The 19,597-nt window shown below is 52.4% G+C and overlaps 1 protein-coding gene and 1 non-coding gene across 42 annotated transcripts in view; one reads left to right on the forward strand and one right to left on the reverse strand.

Moving 5' to 3' along the window:
• The window catches only part of LOC138431407 (uncharacterized), a 332,640-nt gene that overhangs the window by 35,442 nt on the left and 277,601 nt on the right, over window positions 1-19,597 (forward strand). For 4 of the 41 annotated variants that reach the window (XR_011446051.1, XR_011446045.1, XR_011446053.1 and 1 more), the window contains one exon: window positions 14,425-16,678. The exons of the other annotated variants lie outside the window; for them this stretch is intronic. The gene's annotated coding sequence lies outside the window, so the exon portion shown is untranslated. Of the gene's footprint in view, window positions 1-14,424; window positions 16,679-19,597 lie in introns of those variants that run through there. 41 annotated transcript variants of the gene reach the window in all.
• Window positions 6,979-7,051, reverse strand: TRNAE-UUC (transfer RNA glutamic acid (anticodon UUC)). The gene has a single exon. It is a non-coding gene; the product is annotated as a tRNA-Glu (tRNA).

The raw sequence follows: 19,597 nt of genomic DNA on the forward strand, positions 1-19,597 counted from the left end.
TTTTATTTTTCATGATTCTTGAGTGTTAAGTCATAAATGTGAGCTAATGACAGAAAATGTGTATAAGATTAACAGGTTAGGTGGATAGTACACATGAAAATATCCTTTCCAGGGGACTTCCCAAGTGGTCCGGCGGTTGAATCCGCTTTCCAATGCACGGGCTGAGGGTTCAATACCTGGTCAATTAACTAAGTTCCCACAGGGTGCAGGACAATGGGCCCACGTACTGCAACTCGAGAAAGCCCGCATGCTGCAATGAAGGCCCGGCACAGCCAAAATTGAAGGGGAAAAAAAGGATCAGTTCAGTTCAGTCGTGTCCGATTCTTTTTGACCCCATGGACGGCAGCACATCAGGCTTCCCTGCCCATCACCAACTCCCAGAGCTTGCTCAAACTCATGTCCATCGAGTCGGTGATGCCTTCTAACCATCTCATTCTCTGACGTCCCCTTCTCTTCCTGCCTCCAATCTTTCCCAGCATCAGGGTCTTTTCCAATGAGTCAGCTCTTTGCATCAGGTGGCCAAAGGATTGGAGCTTCAGCTTCAGCATCAGTCCTTCCAATGAGTATTCAGGACTGATTTCCTTTACGATTAACTGGTTAAAAAAAATTTTTTTTTTAATTTGCTATTGCAGTGCATAATAAATCAGCACTATCTCTTCTGGGCCTCTTCATGGATCACCGCCTGGTCATGGCAAAGCTTGTATGACTCAGCGAAGCTATGAGCCATGCCGTGTGGGACCAGCCAAGATGGACAAGTCATAGTGGAGAGTTCTGACAAACTGTGATCCCCTGGAGGATGGAATGGCAAACCACTCCAGTATTGCCTGCTAATTCGCTTCAGTCGTGTCCGACTCTGTGCGACCCCATAGACAGCAGCCTACCAGGCTCCCCCATCCCTGGGATTCTCCAGGCAGGAACACTGGAGTGGGTTGCCATTGCCTTCTCCAATGCATGAAAGTGAAGTCGCTCAGTTGTGTCCGACCCTCAGCGCCCCCATGGACTGCAGCCTTCCAGGCTCCTCCGTCCATGGGATTTTCCAGGCAAGAGTGCTGTAGTGGGGTGCCATTGCCTTCTCAGGGTGAAGAGGGGAAAAGAGATGACGCTGGAAGATGAGCCCCTCAGGTTGGAAGGTGTCCAATGGAAAAAAAAAAAAATCACCTGACATTTTCTTAGCTCCTGTCTTTCTGTCATGGTGCTCAGATGCATTCTGCAAGGGTCTGCAGGTAGTTCTTTCTATAAAGGAATCCTGGGAAGAATCTGTGTATCTTTATTTTCACTCAGTAGTTCAAAACACATCTGCTCTATCAGTTCAGTTCAGTTCAGTCACTCGGTTGTGTCCGACTCTTGGCGACCCTATGGACTGCAGCACGCCAGGCCTCCCTGTCCATCACCAACTCCCAAAGCTTGCTCAGACTCATGTCCGTCAAGTCGGTGATGCCATCCAACCATCTCATCCTCTGACATCCCCTTCTCCTCCTGCCTTCAATCTTTCCTAGCATCAGGGTCTTTTCCAATGAGTCAATTCCTTGAATCAGGTTGGCCAAAGGATTGGAGTTTCAGCTTCAGCATCCGTCCTTCCAATGAATATTCATAACTGATTTCCTTTGATGGACTGGTTGGATCTCCTTGCAGTCCAAGGGACTCTCAAGAGTCTTCTCCAACACCAACATCTGCTCTATAAATTGAGGTAGACTACACTGCCCGTGATTTCCTATTTTATGTGGTCGCAATCATGACCGCTTATGGACTCATTTTCGTTCCTTTGAGATTCCCTATTGAGGATTGCGTATCTTTTTACACTGTGTTCCACTCTGTGGCCTTCTCCCTGCAGTGGCTTCTCTCGTGGCTTCTGAGCACAGGCTCGGTAGTTTTGGTGCATGGGGCTCAGTTGCTCTGAGGCATGTGGGATCTTCCTGGACCAGGGACGGAAGCTGTGTCCCTGGCATTGGCAGGCAGGTTTCTTACCCAGTGAGCCCCCAGGGAAGCCCCTGGGAATTGCGTACCTTGGAGAGTTCATTGCAGTGCTGTTTATCAAGTGTGCGTGTGCCTGCTCAGCTGCTCGAGTCGTGTCGGACTCTCTGAGACCCCATCGACTTGCTCTCCAGGCTCCTCTGCCCACGGGATTTCCCAGGCAGGAATACTGGAAGGGGCTGCCATGCTCTTCCTCCAGGGGATCTTCCCAACACAGGGATTGAAGCCATGTCTGAGTGGGTAGCCTTTCCCTTCTCCAGGGGAACCTTCCCAACCCAGGGATCGAACCCAGGTCTCCCGTATTGCAGGCAGTTGTTTACCAGCTGAGCCACAAGGGAAGCCCAAGAATACTGGAGTGGGTAGCCTGTCCCTTCTCCAGGGCATCTTCTGGACCCAGGAATCAAACCGGGGGTCTCCTGCATTGCAGGCGGACTCTTTACCAGCTCAGCCACCGGGGAAGCCCTAAGTGGGAATTAGAGGGGGCTGCCAAAAAAAAAAAAAACAAACCCTCAAACCGAAGCGTTAAAGACACAAGGGTTCACAGAGCACCTAGCTCGGAAAAAGCAGAGTGGGGAAAACGAGACAGGAAGAGGCTGTCCCGATGCTCGTGTTGCCCTTTCCCCCAGCCCTCTCTTCATGGTCCTTCTCGTTTGTGTTTGTCCTTGCGTTCATGAGATAGGGTATCATTAAGGTGTATAGGGTGTCATTTAGTTGCATATGTTTCCTGAGTTTCTCTCACTTGCTGCCTGCAGGCAGTTAAATCTGAGCACCTTGGTTGCAAGACTTATCGCATCCCCTTTAGCACTTGGACAGAATGTATCTGGAGTGATTGCAACATTGGTTCATCTGCTTCAGAACATGAGGGAAGAGTAATCACTTGCCTTTAAAAATTTTTTTTCAAACACCTGCAAAATTTACACTCACCATGACCTGTAACAGCTGGGAGGAACAGTGCTTGCTATCAGCCTTTACCACTGATGAGTTCATCAAGGTTCTGTGAATTTGGAATGATTTTTTTGTTTAACCACTTGCCTTTTAAGGGGTCGGTGTGTTTTGATCCTTCGCGGGATCTCCTAGTCTGCAGATAGCATCCAGCTCCTGGAGGAACAACAGGAGCTTCACTCCTCACCCCCGCCTCTCGGTTCTGAGACTTTTGCTTCCATTATTCTGGGTGGGGGGAGCTACACCCTTCCCTCCTGTGTCCCCTCCCCCCTGCCATCCTCCTCAGCCCTATGGGGTCTTGTTCAGCCCTCATTTGTTCCCGTCTCCTTAAGCCCCACAGCCCCTGCCCTGTTGACTGTTATACTCCTCCCTGCCCTCCACGGTATCATTTGTGTTTGCACTGAAGGTGATAGTTTATTTCGCGTTTGCACTGAAGGTGATGGTTGATGAAAAATAGCCCTGTTGCTCTTGCTTGTCCTTGGGCTCAGCCTCCCCACCCCCCAGCCCCCTGCGGGGAGCCGTAATCATCCATTATCTAAAATGCCCGATAAGGATTTCTAAAGCAGGAGTGGAAAGAAGAAATAATGAGGTCATCGTTCACCTCCACCCCAAAAGCCCAACTATCTTTTTGAGAGCCTGAGGTGAAGCTGGTGATCCTGAAAGGCAGGCTTTCTCGAGAAAGGGGATTTGCGGCCTGCTTTGCACACCAAAAGGAAAGCTGGGCGGCCAGCCGGTCAAGTCTTAACTTAAGTCCTGGAATAGAGAGAGTGGAGGGTTACCTTTGAGGCTGGGATCGGCAGGCTTTTCCTGTTCTGTGTGGACAGTGAATACTTTAGTCTTTGCAAGCACTCCGCTCTGCACTGCGCTGCAGAAGCTTTTACCGATAGCGCCTGAGCCATGAGGGTGTCCGTGTGCTCGTCAAAAGGCTGTTGACTGAAATTTCAGTGTCAATAATTTGCATGTGCCACTAAGTGTGCTTTTGATTTTCTTCAATGATTAAAAAAAAGATTTAAAAAATATTCTTTATCTCTTGGGCCGTAAAATAAATAGCAGGGCCTGCATCTGGTCCTCCTTGGGCTAGTTTGCAGACCCCGTGATTTCAGTGAAGAGTCTCTCTGCGTAAAAACTTTAGGCAGGTACAGGAGGCAAGGAAGGAAAGAGCTGTTTATTCTATTTTTGATTTTTTCTGTTTCTAAATATTTTATTTCACTGGGTTTTTTTTTTTTTTTACAATTTTCTTTCTTTATCGGTGGCCGTGCTGCGTCTGCGTCGCTGCTGAGGCTTCTCTCTAGTTGCTGCAAGCGGTGGCTCATTTCTAGTTGCCGTGCTCACAGGGGTCCTCTGGTCATGGATCACAGGCCCTACGGCTCCTGGGCTTCAGTAGTTGCAGTTGCCAGGCTCCAAAGACAGGCTCACAAGTTGTGGCACACAGGCTTAGTTGCTTCGAGGCATGTGGGATCTTCCCTGGACCAGGAATTGAACCCCTGTCTCCTGCTTTGGCAGGTGGATTCTTTACCACTGAGCCACCAGAGAACCCGCAGTTCATTTTATTTTAAGTTGGCATATAATCGGAAGAAGTGATGCTGAAGTTTCGATCCTTTGGCCACCTGATGCAAAAAGACCCTGATGGTGGGAAAGATGGAAGGCGGGAGGAGAAGGGGACGACACAGGATGAGGTGGTTGAATGGCCTCACTGACTCCACGGACATGAGTTTGAGGAAACTGAGGGAGCTGGTGAAGGACAGAGGAGCCTGGCGTGCTGCCGTCCGTGGGGTCGGACATGACTCACCAGCTGAACAGCAATAACTGCCCTATAATGTCGTGTTAGTTTCCGCTGCACACCTGGGAACCAGCCACAAGTATACATGCATGCCCTCCCTCTTGAGCTTCCCTCCCAGCCCGCAGCCCAGCCCACCACTCTAGGTCATCGCAGAGCGCGAAGCTCAGCTTCCTGTGCAACACAGCGGCTTCCCACCGCCTCTGTTTCACACGTTTGTCCTTGTTGTCCACTCGCTCAGTCGTGTCCGACTCTTTGGGACCGCATGGACTGCAGCACGCCAGGCCTCCCTGTCCACCACCGACTCCCAGAGCTTGCTCAGACTCACGTCCATCGAGTCGGCGATGCCATCCAACCGTCTCCTCCTCTGTCGTCCCCTTCTCCTCCCGCCTTCAGTCTTTCCCAGCATCAGGGTCTTTTCCAATGAGTCGGTTCTTCACATCAGGTGGCCAGACTATTGGAGCTTCAGCTTCAGCATCAGTCCTTCCAATGAGTATTCAGTATTGATCTCCTTTAGGGTGGACTGGCCGGATCTCCTTGCAGGCCAAGGGACTCTCAAGAGTCTTCTCGAACACCGCAGTTCAAAAACATCGATTCTTTGGCGCTCAGCTTTCTTTATGGTCCAGCTCTCACATCCATACGTGACCACTGGAACCTGTTAAAGTGATGCGGAGCCTGATTCTCGTTGGAAGTGGCCTGTGGCGGGAAAGGGCGCAGGAAGGCTGATAGCAAGGGAAGCCACAGGCAGAGGGGCGCTTGCCCTTCTTGCCGTGGAGATCTTGGAGCAGAGCAGTGTGGGAGGTTGGTCCCTGTGAACAGGAGGAAGCGGGAATGCCCGGCTGAGTTGAACTGCTGGAGAGGAGGCGGGCTGCCCTTCCCCCTCGAGAGCTTCCATCAGGAGCCACCTTGGCACAGAGGAGACCCAGTTCACTGCAGGGATTCTCTGTGGGGGACGGTGGGGCTTCCCTGGTGGCTTAGTGCCAACGCAGGAGGTGCGGGTTCGATTCCTGGGTGGGGAAGATGCCCCAGAGGAGGAAATGGCAACCCACTCCATTATTCTTGCCTGGAATCCCTGGCGGGGCTACAGTCCATGGGGTCGCAGTCAGACTGAGCAACTCAGCACATACAGGCACAGGGGACACAGAAAGTGGCTCCTGGGGGTGACTCAGTGTGGTGTTGTGTGGCAATGGGCAAGGTGAGGCCTCAGCAGAGGCAGTGGGCTGGACACGGGAGCACGTTCGGGACAGGAGGAACAGGACGGGAGGAAGCAATCCTTCCAGGAGCTGACTTGTGGAAGAGATGGGGGTATATTTCATGCATTTTCTCCCGAATTACCTCAATATGGATATTCATTATTTTTATCTCCTCTCACTCACAACTGGGAGTTATTTGCAAATATAGTCCTTTTTTTTCCCCCCTGGCTGCTAAACCAACTTGTGTCATTTCAAGGGGCTCCGAGGAGCTCTGGTAACCCCGGTCCTTCATGTCAGAGCAGAGGAGAATTCAGCGAGAGCAAAGTGGTAGGTAAGAATGATTTCATGGAATAGGATGCTTCTGAGGCTTCCAAGCGGGTGGGCAAGAAATGCCACCCTGAGAACTCGGTGGGCTGCAGTTTTATACTCAGAGGAAGGGGTTGGGGGAGAAGACCTTTGACTCTTGAATATATGTGGTTTCCATCATCAGTTCCTCCCCCAGGTAGGGCAGGGAAATTTGTCCCCGTGTGTTCAGGCCGGGACTGTCGTAAAGCACTTTGGAGAAATAATTTCAGGTCCGAGTACAACGAGGGTCTTTTCATTTTGAGAAGTCACCTTCCCTTAAATGATTTTTTCTTACGTGCACAGAGCCTGTTTTGAGAGTCGTTAACTTACTGAGTCGGTGATGGACAGGGAGGCCTGGCTTGCTGCAGTCCATGGGTTGCAAAGGGTCGGACACGACTGAGCAACTGAACTGAGCTGAACTCACTGAGCTCCCGGGACAAGATGTGGGGCTCCTGCCGCCGTTGTTTCGTAGTTTAGGGGTGCGTCCCGTGCTTCTGTAGCGTGCTTTTGTTGCTAAGCAAGCCAGCTTGGTTTTGGGGTTAAGCCAGCCTGCTTTCTTGAGGAATCATTAACGTACAGGAGTTTCCCATAGTTTTCCGTGTATAATCCCCTCGTGGGATTAACCATTTAATTGCCTTTTTTGTCCCTTCATTCTGTTCCTATCAGCTGTGCTGCATGGCTTGTGAGATCTTAGTTCTGTGACCAGGTTTATGAGATCTTAGTTCTGTGACCAGGTTTATGAGATCTTAGTTCCCTGACCAGGGATTGAACCTGGGCCCTTGGCAGTGAAAGCGCCAAGTCCTAACCACTGGACCACCAGGGAAGTCCAAGCAATATAGTCCATTTCTTCACCTCCTTTTATCACCCAAACTCTAGCCTCCCTGCCAAAAATCAGGTGGCCACACATCCTTTGTCTTGCTGAGTATCTCTGAGCTCTTGATTAAGATGGGCACACATCTGGTGACCATCCAGGCACACAGGTCAGCAGGCGTCAGTCGGGCTGGCTTGGATGATATTTGGGTGTCAGCCATCACCAGGGTGGGGGTGTCCAGCATGTAGGTCCCCCAGAGGCCTCTGGAGTACAGCTGACTTCTCTGAGTCCCAGAAGTCCAGGGTTTCCTCCTCTGCTCTGAAGTCTCAGAAACGCGATCCCATCAGAGGCCAGCGGGGGCTGGGTTCTCTTTAGGTTTGACCCAGCAGTCGGACCATAAGATGAGTGAGTGAAAGGATGGGTCAGACTTCAGCCCTCTCATCTGCCTTTAAGCATCGTCGTTCTTTCTTTACTGACTTACGCAGGCTGCGGTGGGTCTTCTTCGCTGTGCGTGGGCTTTCTCTAGTTGCAGCAAGTCAGGGCGATTCTCTAGCTGAGGTTGGCAGGCTCCTCCTTGCGGTGACTTCTCTGGTTGTGGAGCGTGGGCTCTAGACGCTCAGGCTTCAGTAATCGTGGTGCACGGGTTTACTTACGCTGCAGCTTGTAGGATCTTCCTGGACTGGGGTTTGAATTCGTGTCTCCTGCATTGGCAGGCGGATTCTTAACTATTGGGCCCCCAGGGAAGCCCTGAACATCATTATTCTAAACACGATGTTCAACATTCAGGAGACTTTGACCACCTGATGCAAAGAGCTGACTCCTTGGAAAAGACGCTGATATTGGGAAAGATTGAGGGCGGGAGGAGAAGGGGACAACAGAGGATGAGATGGCTGGATGGCATCACCGGCTCGATGGACATGAGTTTGAGGAAACTCCGGGAGTTGGTGGTGGACAGGGAAGCCTGGTGTGCTGCAGTCCACGAGGTTGAAAAGAGCCTGACACCGCTGAGCGACTGAACAGCAAAAGACACTCAAGCCCTTTAATAGACACCCTCACAAGGGTGTCTTCCTGCCCTGAGGACTGCTATGCATGTGTGTTAGTCAATCAGTGTTAGCATTACTCGGGTGCTGTTCTTGATGTTGTTACGGAGACGCACGGCTCAGGTTACCTGCCTGTCTCCTCAAGGCCGGTTGGTCAGCACCATGCTTGGCAAATTCTGCTGTTGCTGCTGTTTTTCCTTCTTTGTCTTCTCCCCTTCCTCCTCACTTTTCTCCCTTCCTCCTCTCCTCTTCCTTTGCAAGAGATATACTGTAAATAAAAGAAAGTTGATAAAAATTAGTTGACAAAGAAGTTGTATCCCAATAGTCTATTTAGATATCAATTTGAAGTTGTGTGGTGCCTTGGAATCCAAATTATAAGTGGAAGTCGTGTTCCTGGTCCGTTTGCAGGCATCTGTTGTGAGCCACAGTAGCTTTGAAAGTAGTAAATAACTCAGCTGCATTTGTTTGATTTCACTATTGTGTATTTGGAAGTCAAACTATGATTTATAATTGTGCAGTGTTTATGATCTGCAATAAAAGCGTGTGTGTTGCACACCGGCCAAGGAGCAAGGCAGCGTGCACATCACCCCTTTCCACTCTCCCAGTATCACCCGCAAAGCCACTTTCGCTGGCTTCGGGGCTTGGCTCCCTGCACTCACGTGACAGCTGGTTATTGAGCTGTGGGAGGAGGGAGAATGCTCAGCGCTTCTAGAAACATTTTGAAAGTTGGGGTGAACAGTGTTGTTGTTACTCAGAAGAAAACCTCACTGTTTCAGCTTTACCTGTTGAAAAAAAAAATGGTTTATTACGTGTGTCTGCGCTGGGTTCTTGGCACTGTGTTTGGGCTTTCTCTATGTGCAGCGAGCGGGGGCTCCTTTCTAGTGGTGGTGGTTGGGCTTGCCATTCCAGTGACTTCTCTTGTTGCAAAGCTAGGGTTCTAGGGCAGGCACATGGGGTCAGTACCCGTGGGGCTCGGGTTTCCTTGCTCTGTGCCATGTGCGGTCTTCCCGAATCAGGGATGGAACCCGTGTCTCCTGCACCAGCAGGCAGATTCTTTACCCGTGAGCCACCAGGGAAGCCCTCAACCTGCATGCGTGCGTGCTACGTCTCTTCAGTCCTGTCCGACTCTGCAACCCTGCTGTGGCCCCGTGTTCTGGGAGAAAAACTCACTCAGAAGGACAGTGCAGATGGTGGAGTGCAGCTGATTACACTGGCGGGTCCAAGGCAGAGTCTCCTCTTAGCCAAGGACGTTGATCAGTTTTTGTGAAAACCTGATATACCCTAAGTGTACATGCCCAAATCTGCCTCCCCAAATTCCCTGAAACTAGTCTGATCAAAGGAAAAGCAAGATACAAAGGTAACCCACGATTCATGTGTCATAAGCCTAGATAGTTAAACAGTGGACATTTATCAACAGGCCTGTGGTCATATCCCAATAAACATAACGGAATTTACGACTTTGTTCTGTTACAGAGATAATTAGCATAGTCTTTTAGGCGACTGAGAGTCCAAGTACTGAGGCTCTTTTATCGGAGGGGGGGGGGGGGTCTGGTTTTCCATTGGTATGCCATTTCCATAGACACCAGGATGCAATGTTCAGCGTCCATTGGGAGGGTGACCTTGCATGTAGCCTTATCTTCTAAGCCTGGCCTAAGACGGAGTCCAGCTCTGTCTGTTTCCTCCTTCAACCCCATGGACTGTAGCCCACCAGGCCCCTCTGTCCATGGGAGTCTCCAGGTAAGAATCCTGGAATGGGTTGCCATGCCCTCCCCCAGGGCATCTTCCTGACCCAGGGATCGGACCTGTGTTTACAAAGACGGAAACCGGAGCACGGGGGACGCGCGCCCTTTCTTCCCATTTCCTGTCTTCCTTGTCGGTCCCTAAAGGAACCAGCAGAAGTCCTCTCTTTCCTGCCTTTGCTGCAGCCCCGCAGTGATCCTTTTACACCTGGGAACCAGAAAGCCTGTGTAAGTTGGGTAAGAATCTGTGTACAGACTCCTGTCTGTGCTGGCTTCCTCAGGGCCGAGGGGGCAGGGGCTTATTCCCAGGTTCCCCAGGGCAGGAAGGGCGTCCCTCAGCTGCTGTGGTCCTCTCGCCCCAGAATTTCCTCGGGGGGCCTCTGAGGGTGAAGGGTGTGCAGAAATGGAGTCCTGGCACGGCTTCTGAGGCCAGGGGTCCAGGCTGGGAGAGTGGGAGGGGGTGCGTTGGGAAAAGCTGGTTCGGTGGCGGGGCGGGGGGGGGGGGGGCGGTCCTGGCAGTGCTGACTAGGGTGGCCTGGGAGTTGTTAGTAGGAAGAGAAGGGAGTGGAACCCACCTACCACTGTGGGGTAGGGAGAGGCTCCCAGAGCAGAGATCCCCTCAAATGAGCCCCAGTGCGAGGGTGTGAAGGCAGGTTGCTCGCACTGCAAAGCACACCACTTGGAAATATCCTTGGATCCAATCCTTTGGCCACCCGATACGAAGAGCCGACTCTTTGGAAAATATCCTGACATTCCCACCAGACAAATGACAAAAAAACCTCTTGACTCCCGGGTTCTGACTCATTATTCAGTTGACATCATTTTGGTGAAAATAAGTCGGTCATTGGAAAAGACCCTGATGCTGGGAGAGATTGAACGCAGGAGGAGAAGCGGACGAGAGAGGATGAGATGGTTGGATGGCATCACCGACTCAATGGACATGAGTTTGGGTAGGTTCCGGGAGTTGGTGATGGGCAGGAAGGCCTGGTGTGCTGAGGTTCGTGGGGTCGGAAAGAGTTGGACACGACTGAGTGACTGAAGAAGCACTTTGTGCAAGATGTCAGGGGGCGCTGTGACAAGCTCAGCGTGTCATGGGTGGCATGCATGCATGCTGGGGGCTGTGACTAAGGACGGGCAGTGACTCGCAGGGGGAAGACTCTGGCGGCAGGGCAGGGGCTTCCCGGCTGGTCCACTAGTGAAGACTTCGCCTTCCAATGCGGGAGATGCAGCTTCCATCCCTGACGGGGGAGCTAGGATTAAACATGCCGCAGGGCCAAAAATCCAAACAAGAACACAGAAGCAGTATTGGAACAGACTCATAAAGACTTTAAAAGTGGTCCATGTCAAAAAAAAAAAAATCTTAAAAAGATGGGAGAAAAGAATGGCAGCCGGTTTTATTTAGATTCCAGTAGATCTCAGTCACCAGAACAATGGACTTGTGGAGACTGCACTCACCAGAAGATCTCCAGTGCACCTCTAGGTATGAGGGGGAGAGACAGAGGGGCTAGGGGACCCCCACCCGGAGGACGAGAAGGGGAGAGACAGGGGTGAGGGGACCCCCCCCAACACCCAGAGAGGGAGAGACAGAGGGGCTGGGGGACCCCCACCTGGAGGGGGAGACAGAGGGGTGGGGGGACACCCACCCGGAGCGGGAGAGACAGAGGGGCGGGGCCAGGGGGACCCCCCACCCAGAGGGGGAGAGACAGAAGGGGAGGGGACCCCCACTGGAGAGGGAGAGACAGAGAGGCAGGGGGACCCCCACCCAGGTGATGAGACAGAGGGGCAGGGAACCCCCACCCGGAGTGGGAGAGACAGAGGGCTGGGGAGACCCCCACCTGGAGGGAGAGACAGAGGGGTGAGGAGATACCCACCCAGAGGGAGAGACAGGGGCGGGGGACCCCCCACCCAGAGGGTGAGAGACAGAGTGCCAGGGGGACCCCCACCTGGAGAGGCAGAGGGGCGAGGGGACCCCCACCCAGAGGGTGAGAGACAGAGTGCCAGGGGGACCCCCACCTGAAGGGGAGAGACAGAGGGGTGGGGGACCCCCACTCAGGGGAGAGACAGAGGGGCGAGGGGACCCTCCCAACCAGAGGGAGAGACAGAGGGGAGGGGGAGAGACAGAGGGGCAAGGGGACCCTCCAACTGGAGGGGGAGAGACAGAGGGGTAGGGGGACCCCCACCCAGAGGGAGAGACAGAGGGGCGAGGGGACTCCCACCCGGAGGGACAGAGGGGGATAGACACAGGGGCGAGGGGACCCCCACCCGGAGGGACAGAGGGGGATAGACACAGGGGCAAGGGGACTTCCACCCAGAGGGACAGAGGGGGAGAGACAGAGGGGCGAGGGGACCCCCACCCGGAGGGACAGAGGGGGATAGACACAGGGGCAAGGGGACCCCCACCCGGAGGGACAGAGGGTGAGAGACAGAGGGGCGAGGGGACCCCCACCCGGAGGGACAGAGGGGGATAGACACAGGGGCAAGGGGACCTCCACCCGGAGGGACAGAGGGGGATAGACACAGGGGTGAGGGGACCTCCACCCGGAGGGACAGAGGGGGAGAGACAGAGGGGTGAGGGGACCCCCACCCGGAGAGGGAGACAGAGTGGCGAGGGGACCCCCACCTGGAGGGAGAGACAGGCAGTGGGGGGACCCCACCTGGAGGGAGAGACAGACGGTGGGGGGACCCCACCCGGAGGGAGAGACAGAGGGCAGGGGGACCCCACCCAGAGCTCCCGCCCTCCCCAGCACGCATGTGGGAAGAACAACTGCAGAGCAAGGAGGGGAGCCCCCTGAGAAAGTGCTCTGTTCAAGGAGGGGAGCCCCCTGAGAAAGTGCTCTGTTCCCTCAGAGGGTGTGAGCAGCATCTGAAATGAGGACGCCGTGGCCACGATGACAGGGCCTCCGCTGGCGTGTTCACAGAGGGACCCCCTGTCAGGCCCGGTGCGGTGAACCCTCCCGCGGTGCAGGAGACCCGGCTTCCACCCCTGGGTCGGGGAGATCCCCTGGAGAAGAGCATGTCAGCCCACTCTGGCATTCTTGCCTGGAGACTCTCCTGGACAGAGGAGCCTGGCGGGCTGCAGTCCACAGGGTGGCAAAGAGCCACACGGGACGGAGGGACTCACACTTCTGTGGCTTCACGGAGCTCTCCTGTGCGCTGGGGCCTCTCTGGGGAGCTTTCAGGAGGTGGCCTGCGGCCAGTTTCCGAGGGAACCCACAGAGATGTGGGGGACCGCTTGTGCCCAGCAGTCCCCCCTCTCCCGGACTTATGCTGCCGCCTGCCAGGTGTCTGCCCTGGACACCTGCAAGGCTCCCTGTTGCTGAGCTGGGATGGAGCTGGAGCGGACAGGCCACACTCACTTCTCGGCTGCCCTGAGGTTCCTGGGGTGCTGTTCGTTGTTTAGCTGCTCAGTCGTGTCCAACTCTTTTGCAACCCCACGGACTATAGGCCGCCGGGAGCCTTAGCCTATGGGCGTTCCCCCAGACGAGAACACTGCAGTGGGTTGCCGTCTCCTCCTCCAGGGGATCTTCCCCACCCAGGGATTGAACCCACATCTCCTGCATTGGCAGGTGGATTCTTTACCACTGAGCCACCTGGGAGGCCCTGCTCACTTAAATACCCAGTATTTAAAATTTTCCTCCCCCAAACCTTGACTGGAAGCGATGTTTTAGGGGGAAGAAAATGGAGTTGATGTTGCTGCCTCTTAAATAAAATGTCTGTTTTGAGAGACGGTATTCTGGGCTTGCTGCTCACTGTTCATAGCCAAGGAAAAAGCAACTTGTGTTCAATTTTTCATTCCCAGTTAACCAACTCACTTGTTACGGATGTTGAAATCCATTCCTGGGCAGACTTCCCTGATAGCTCAGACAGTAAAGAATCTGCCTGCAATGTAGGTGACCGGAGTTCTATCCCTGAGTCAGGATGATCCCCTGGAGAAGGGAATGGCAACCCACTCCAGCACTCTTGCCTGGAAAATCCCAGGGACACAGGAGCCTGACGGGCTATGGTCCATGGTGTCACAAAGACTTGGGCACGACTCAGTGACTAACAGTTTGAGTTTTCCCTGTAAGTAACACACTTAGACTTTTCAAAAACTGTTCTAGAGCTAGCAAAGCTCTGAGCTGGTGGAAGCCATCTGTTTGTAACTGAGAAGGGCTGAACCACACCTGCCTGAATCTTTGGGTACTTGCAGCTTATGAACCATTGATTAGAAGCTCTTTTAAGAGATAGACGAACACACACACACACACACACACACACACCCACACACACCCACCCACACACACCCACCCACCCACACACACCCACACACCCACACACCCACCCACCCACCCAGAGAGAGATGGCTACATGCAAGGACTTTTTGCAAACATCCTTTCAAATACAGAGACTGTAGATGCTCCATTGGGGAGGTGACAGATAGACTCACATTATACTGAAGCGAGATAATTGAGTGTGTGAAATTGGTCGTGGCAAGGGTTTAATAGGCAAAACGTTCCTTCCAGGGTTCTTCTTAACCTCTTCTATTATGTTCAAGCTTTTTTAAACTTAAGATCAGGAGAAAAAAGATCCCAGACCCTCTAACCCATCTTTCTCTTTGCCCCGCCAGGGACAGTCTCTCCCACACCCTCTCAAAGTCCTGGTGCCCCAGAGAACCTTCACTAAAAGGCTGGTCTGCTGCCCCTCACCTTTGCTTGGGAGTCTTCCCCGAAAACGGTGCTTGACGGTGACATAGTGACAGTGATGCAAAGCTGAAAACAGGCGTCTGGAGCTTGGAACGCCTTCTCTGCAATGCAGGCCACTTTTCTTCCTGTGACAGAAATCTCCCCTGTGCATCAGAAGACTGACTTCAGGGCCTGAGACGTCACGGATGCCAAGCCCAGCTTCTCAAGTCGTGTCTTAAATCATGAAATGCAGCTTGAGGACTTGAATGTAGATGACCTCTCTCAGCAGAGCGAGGTTTGGCAAACGGGATCGCTCAAGAGTCAATAAGTGCTCAAGTGCCTTCTCCTGACTCCGGAGGCTCTCAGATCCTGGCGTTAATGTGAAACCTCTGTTTCTCTCTCTCTCGCCCTAATACCATGAATGCCTTTTTCACGTGGTCTCTCTGTCTCACTCTCTCTCTCTTCTATTGCATGTAGATTTGCAGAGTTCTCTGCTAAGTCACCTCAGTCGTGTCCGACTCTGTGCGACCCCATAGACGGCAGCCCACCAGGCTCCCCCATCCTTGGGATTCTCCAGGCAAGAACACTGGAGTGGGTGGCCATTTCCTTCTCCAGTGCATGAAAGTGAAAAGTGAAAGTGAAGTCACTCAGTCGTGCCCGACTCTTAGGGACCCCATGGACTGCAGCCCACCAGGCTCCTTCGTCCATGGGGTTTTCCAGGCAAGAGTACTGGAGTGGGGTGCCATTGCTTTCTCCGGCAGAGTTCTCTAAACGACTGCAAATCCTGTTTCATTAATCGTATTTCCGTCAGTCCAACAGAGTAAAGCATGCAAAGGCATCTTACTTCCATCGAGATTAGAGACAGTCCAGAGAGGTTTCAGAGTGAGATTGCGGTAATTTGGCGCTGGCGTGCTGGAGCACACCCGGGGTTGATGTCCTCAGCCTTCCGCAGGACGATCCTGCTGTTCCCGCTGTCGAAAACACAGCAAGACAAGGGGAGGGGCGTAAGAAGCACAGCGTACTGTGTACAAAATAATAAGCTACAAGGAGATATTGTCCAGCGTAAGAAATATAGCTAGTATGTTTTTAATAGCTATACATGGAGTATGGGTTTCCGTGGTGGCTCAGATGGTAAAGAATCTACCTGCGACGGAGGAGACCTAGGTTCGATCTCTAGGTTGGGAAGATTTCCTGGAGGGGAGGGCATCACTACCCACTCCAGTATTCTTGCCTGAAAAGTCCCATGGACAGAGGAGCCTGGCAGGCCACAGTCCATGGGGTCACAAAGAGTTGGGCACGACAGAAGTGACTTAGCACACACATAGCCCTGACGTGGCCCATCAAGGCTACGCAATCAACTTTTCTGTATTTTTAGGCACACAAGTGCCTAAATACAATGTGAATGGTTATTAGAGTTTTTAAACCAAGTTTTAATGGGGAAAAATCTTTCGGGTAAACACTTCACTGGTTTTATGAGAAAGAAATAACTGTTTTGGGAATTGATTGATCGAGTCAAGAAGCACAGGAGAGTTGGAGAAAGGCAACAATCTGTAGAAAGTCACAGTGAAAGCAACATTATTGTTAGTCTGAGTCTTTTTTAAAAAAAGTAGCCGAGCTCTGTGCAGAGGTTTCCCTTCTTGGTGTTATCATGCGATGCCCATAAACCCTGTGTAAAGTACAATTCCATAAAATAATTATATTCATGCTAGAGCTGACAGAGTGTCCCTGAGGGTGCGACTTTGCATAAAGACATGCCGGTAGTGAGTAGTCACCGCCCAGGCTTTGAACCCAGACGTAATGCGTGTTCTACTTCACCCTGGCTACCAAATTCTAAAACCCATGGAAATCTTCCCAAATCTATGCATGGTCTTTAGGGAGGTCATGAGCATCCGCAAACCGCACGTGCCTGTCCCATAGCTGCATTTTTCTCAGGGAAGACACCTCAATATTTCAAGATTTCTTGAAGGTTTTATAAGCCGTACACGCCACCTAAGAGAAAAAGCAGAGGAAATGGAAGACTTATAAAACTTAGCAGAGAGGCAGTTTCCCATCTTTCCCATTTAAAAAATATGCTCCCAGAGAATGACCTTCAGAAAGCTTTTTTTTTTTTTTCCCCACACTAGTAGCCTATTGATTTTTTTTTTTTATGATGGCTGTGGAGATAACGGTAATTAAATGTGGTGGTGTTTCTTTATCATATGAATGATTTCTTTATCTTGTACAATCATGTGAATGATTTATAAGTTGTATAGCATTTCCAGCAGTCAAATATTAGATAGCAATTTGTCCTGATGGAGATCACTGGTGACGTTACCTTTCTTTCTCTCCAAGACCAACCCTCAATACTAAAGAGCGTCTCTGAGCCTCTGATGGACTTAGCTTGTGAGCACGTGTCTGACTTTCTGTAACCCCAGAGACTGTAGCCCAGGAGGCTCCTCTGTCCATGGGAGTCTCCAGGCAAGGATACTGGAGTGGGTTGCCATGCCCTCCTCCAGGGGATCTTCCCCACCCAGGGATCGAACCCGGGTCTGTTACATCTCCTGCATTGGCAGGACGGTTCTTCACTACTAGTGGCCCCTGGGAAGCCCGTGATGGACTTGGAGATGTTTTTATTCGGGAGAGATGCTACTGGGCTGTGTTCTGAAAAAAATGGCACCGAAGGTTCACGTAGATAATCCTTTACAGAGAGCGCCCCCTGGTGCTGGACACCGAATTGCGTGTCTTTCTGCCTTGTCCCGTTTCTATGAGCAAAAATGGAACACGGTGTCAGGGCCAGAATCTAAGAATAGACAGACCCGGGAAAAAGAAGCTAAAGCCTGGCCCCGTATCAGATGGAAGCTGGGCGATACATCGGTGCCAGAGAAGAAGCTAAATTAATGACTGAGAATTAAGGAGCACGGAGGCTGGGAAGATTTGCTGCTGTGCTTCAGGGTGTGGCTTGTCATTCGGTCGCTCAGTCGTGTCCGACTCTTTGTGACCCCATGGACTGCAGCACGGCAGGGCCCCCTGTCCATCACCAACTCCCAGAGTTCACCCAAACACAGGTCCATCGAGTTGGTGATGCCATCCAACCATCTCATCCTCTGTCGTCCCCTTCTCCTCCTGCCTTCGATCTTTCCCAGCATCAGGGTCTTTTCCAATGAATCAGGTCTTCACATCAGGTGGCCAAAGTATTGCAGCTTCAGCATCAGTCCTTTCAGTGAATATTCAGGGTTGATTTCCTTTATGGGGTCGCACAGAGTCGGACACGACTGAAGCGACTTAGCAGCAGCAGCAGGGAATCAGGATGTGGTAGACAGGGTCAGAGATTGAATGTGGGAACGCGTGTCTGAGGAGACGGTTACCGGATCCAAGCTCACTCTGCTCGGTGAATCACAGACGAGGTGTTGAGGTGAGGAATCCGGCTTTACTCAGCAGACTGACCAAGGAGACGGCAGGGTAGTGTCTCAGAGTAACCATCTTATCGGGGTCCTGGGTGCCAGGTTCTTTCATGGATGAGAAGAAACGGGGAGCTGAGGAAACCAAGGAAAAAGGCCATTCATCTTGCAAATGTCTCCTGCAATAGCAAGCCTCGGGGCAGGGGTGTGTGTTAATTCCTTCCTTCCTGCCGCCCCCAGGTGGACAGGGCTCTGAACAAAGGTGCTTGCGTTAGTTCAAGGGCCAGGCAGAGGGGCAGGATGCTCTGAGGCAGGCCATTTATGTACGATTATAATAACAAAAAGCAACGAAAAGCAAGTCAAGGAAACAGTTCCAGCCGAGACTCAGAACTCACCTTTCCCTTGCAGCAAGATGACCTGGGTCTCGAAAGCCCGACTCAAGGAGGGAAGGTCTTGTTGCAGGAAGAGGGAACCCCCGCCCCTCAGGACCCGCCGAGAGTGGGCTCTTGTCTAACCCTCGGAAATGAATTGTCCGAGGAGACACACACATGCTGACAGTCGTTGTTTAATAATGTGGGCAATAAAGGTCCCCCCCCCCCCGCCGCCCAAGGAATGGACTTGGGAGACATGGGGTGCAGTGAGAAGTGAGGCTTTCGTGATGGTCTTTGCAAGATCACCTGCGTGGTGGGAGGCTCACCCAGAGTCGTCACATTGGGGGTTTTTATCTACATGGCACGCAAGTCCCTCCCGAATTGTTTTATTGGGATGCCACAGGGTTAGCAATCTTCCCGAGAGGTTCACCTAGATTGTTTTTTTACTTTCCCCAAGCCCTTCTTCTCGTTTTTTTTTGTGTTTTGAATTTACCAACAGAATGAAAATCCTCGGCATTTCATTCTGTCCCTTTGTCTGGCTTTTCCTGCGCTGATGCTACTGCTGCTAAGTCGCTTCAGTCGTATCCAACTCTGTGTGACCCCGTAGACGGCAGCCCACCAGGCTCCCCGTGCCTGGGATTCTCCAGGCAAGAACACTGGAGTGGGTTGCTATTTTTCCTGCGCAAGGATCCTGAAAGGCTGTTCCATCAGCAGGCTGTCCCTCTAGGCTGGTTGTCCCTGAAAACAGACCCCTTGGTGTTTTTTGGTTTCACTTGATAACGGTGGCTGACACTGCGTTCTCCAAGGAAGAAGTGCCTCGAGGCTGCACCCACGAGAGGGTAGCATTCTGTACTCTGGCCTCGGTGAGGAGGACGTGTGTGGCTTCATCAGGGAAGCCAACTGGCCAGGACAGGTGACCCATGAGGTTCAGAGGTCAGGCGGGGGGTGGTGGGGGGTGTCTAGCGTGAGATGCACTGCTGGGAGCCAAGGTTTCTCCCCCTGACTTAGCACTGAATTCCCCTCCTGGAGCAGAAGCCAGGGTCTAGGAGAGATGGACAGGATCCCTAAACAAGGACAGAAAACAGGTGGACTGGGCTGCCCCCTCCAGGTGCCCAGCGTGGGTGGGTGGGTGTATGCGTGGGGCACAGTTAGTGTAAGGTATAGTTCAGGCCGAGACAGAAAAGAAGGAGAGACGACCTCGATGGAGGTGAGTGAGTGAGTGAGTGAAGTTGCTCAGTCTGACTCTTTGCGACCCCGTGGACTGTAGCCCACCAGGCCCCTCTGTCCATGGGATTCTCCAGGCAAGAATACTGGAGTGGGTTGCCATTTCCTTCTCAAGGGAATCTTCCTGACCCAGGGATCGAACCCAG

The sequence above is a fragment of the Ovis canadensis genome, chromosome Y (genome assembly GCF_042477335.2).
Source record: "Ovis canadensis isolate MfBH-ARS-UI-01 breed Bighorn chromosome Y, ARS-UI_OviCan_v2, whole genome shotgun sequence".
NCBI classification, from domain to species: Eukaryota; Metazoa; Chordata; class Mammalia; order Artiodactyla; family Bovidae; genus Ovis; species Ovis canadensis.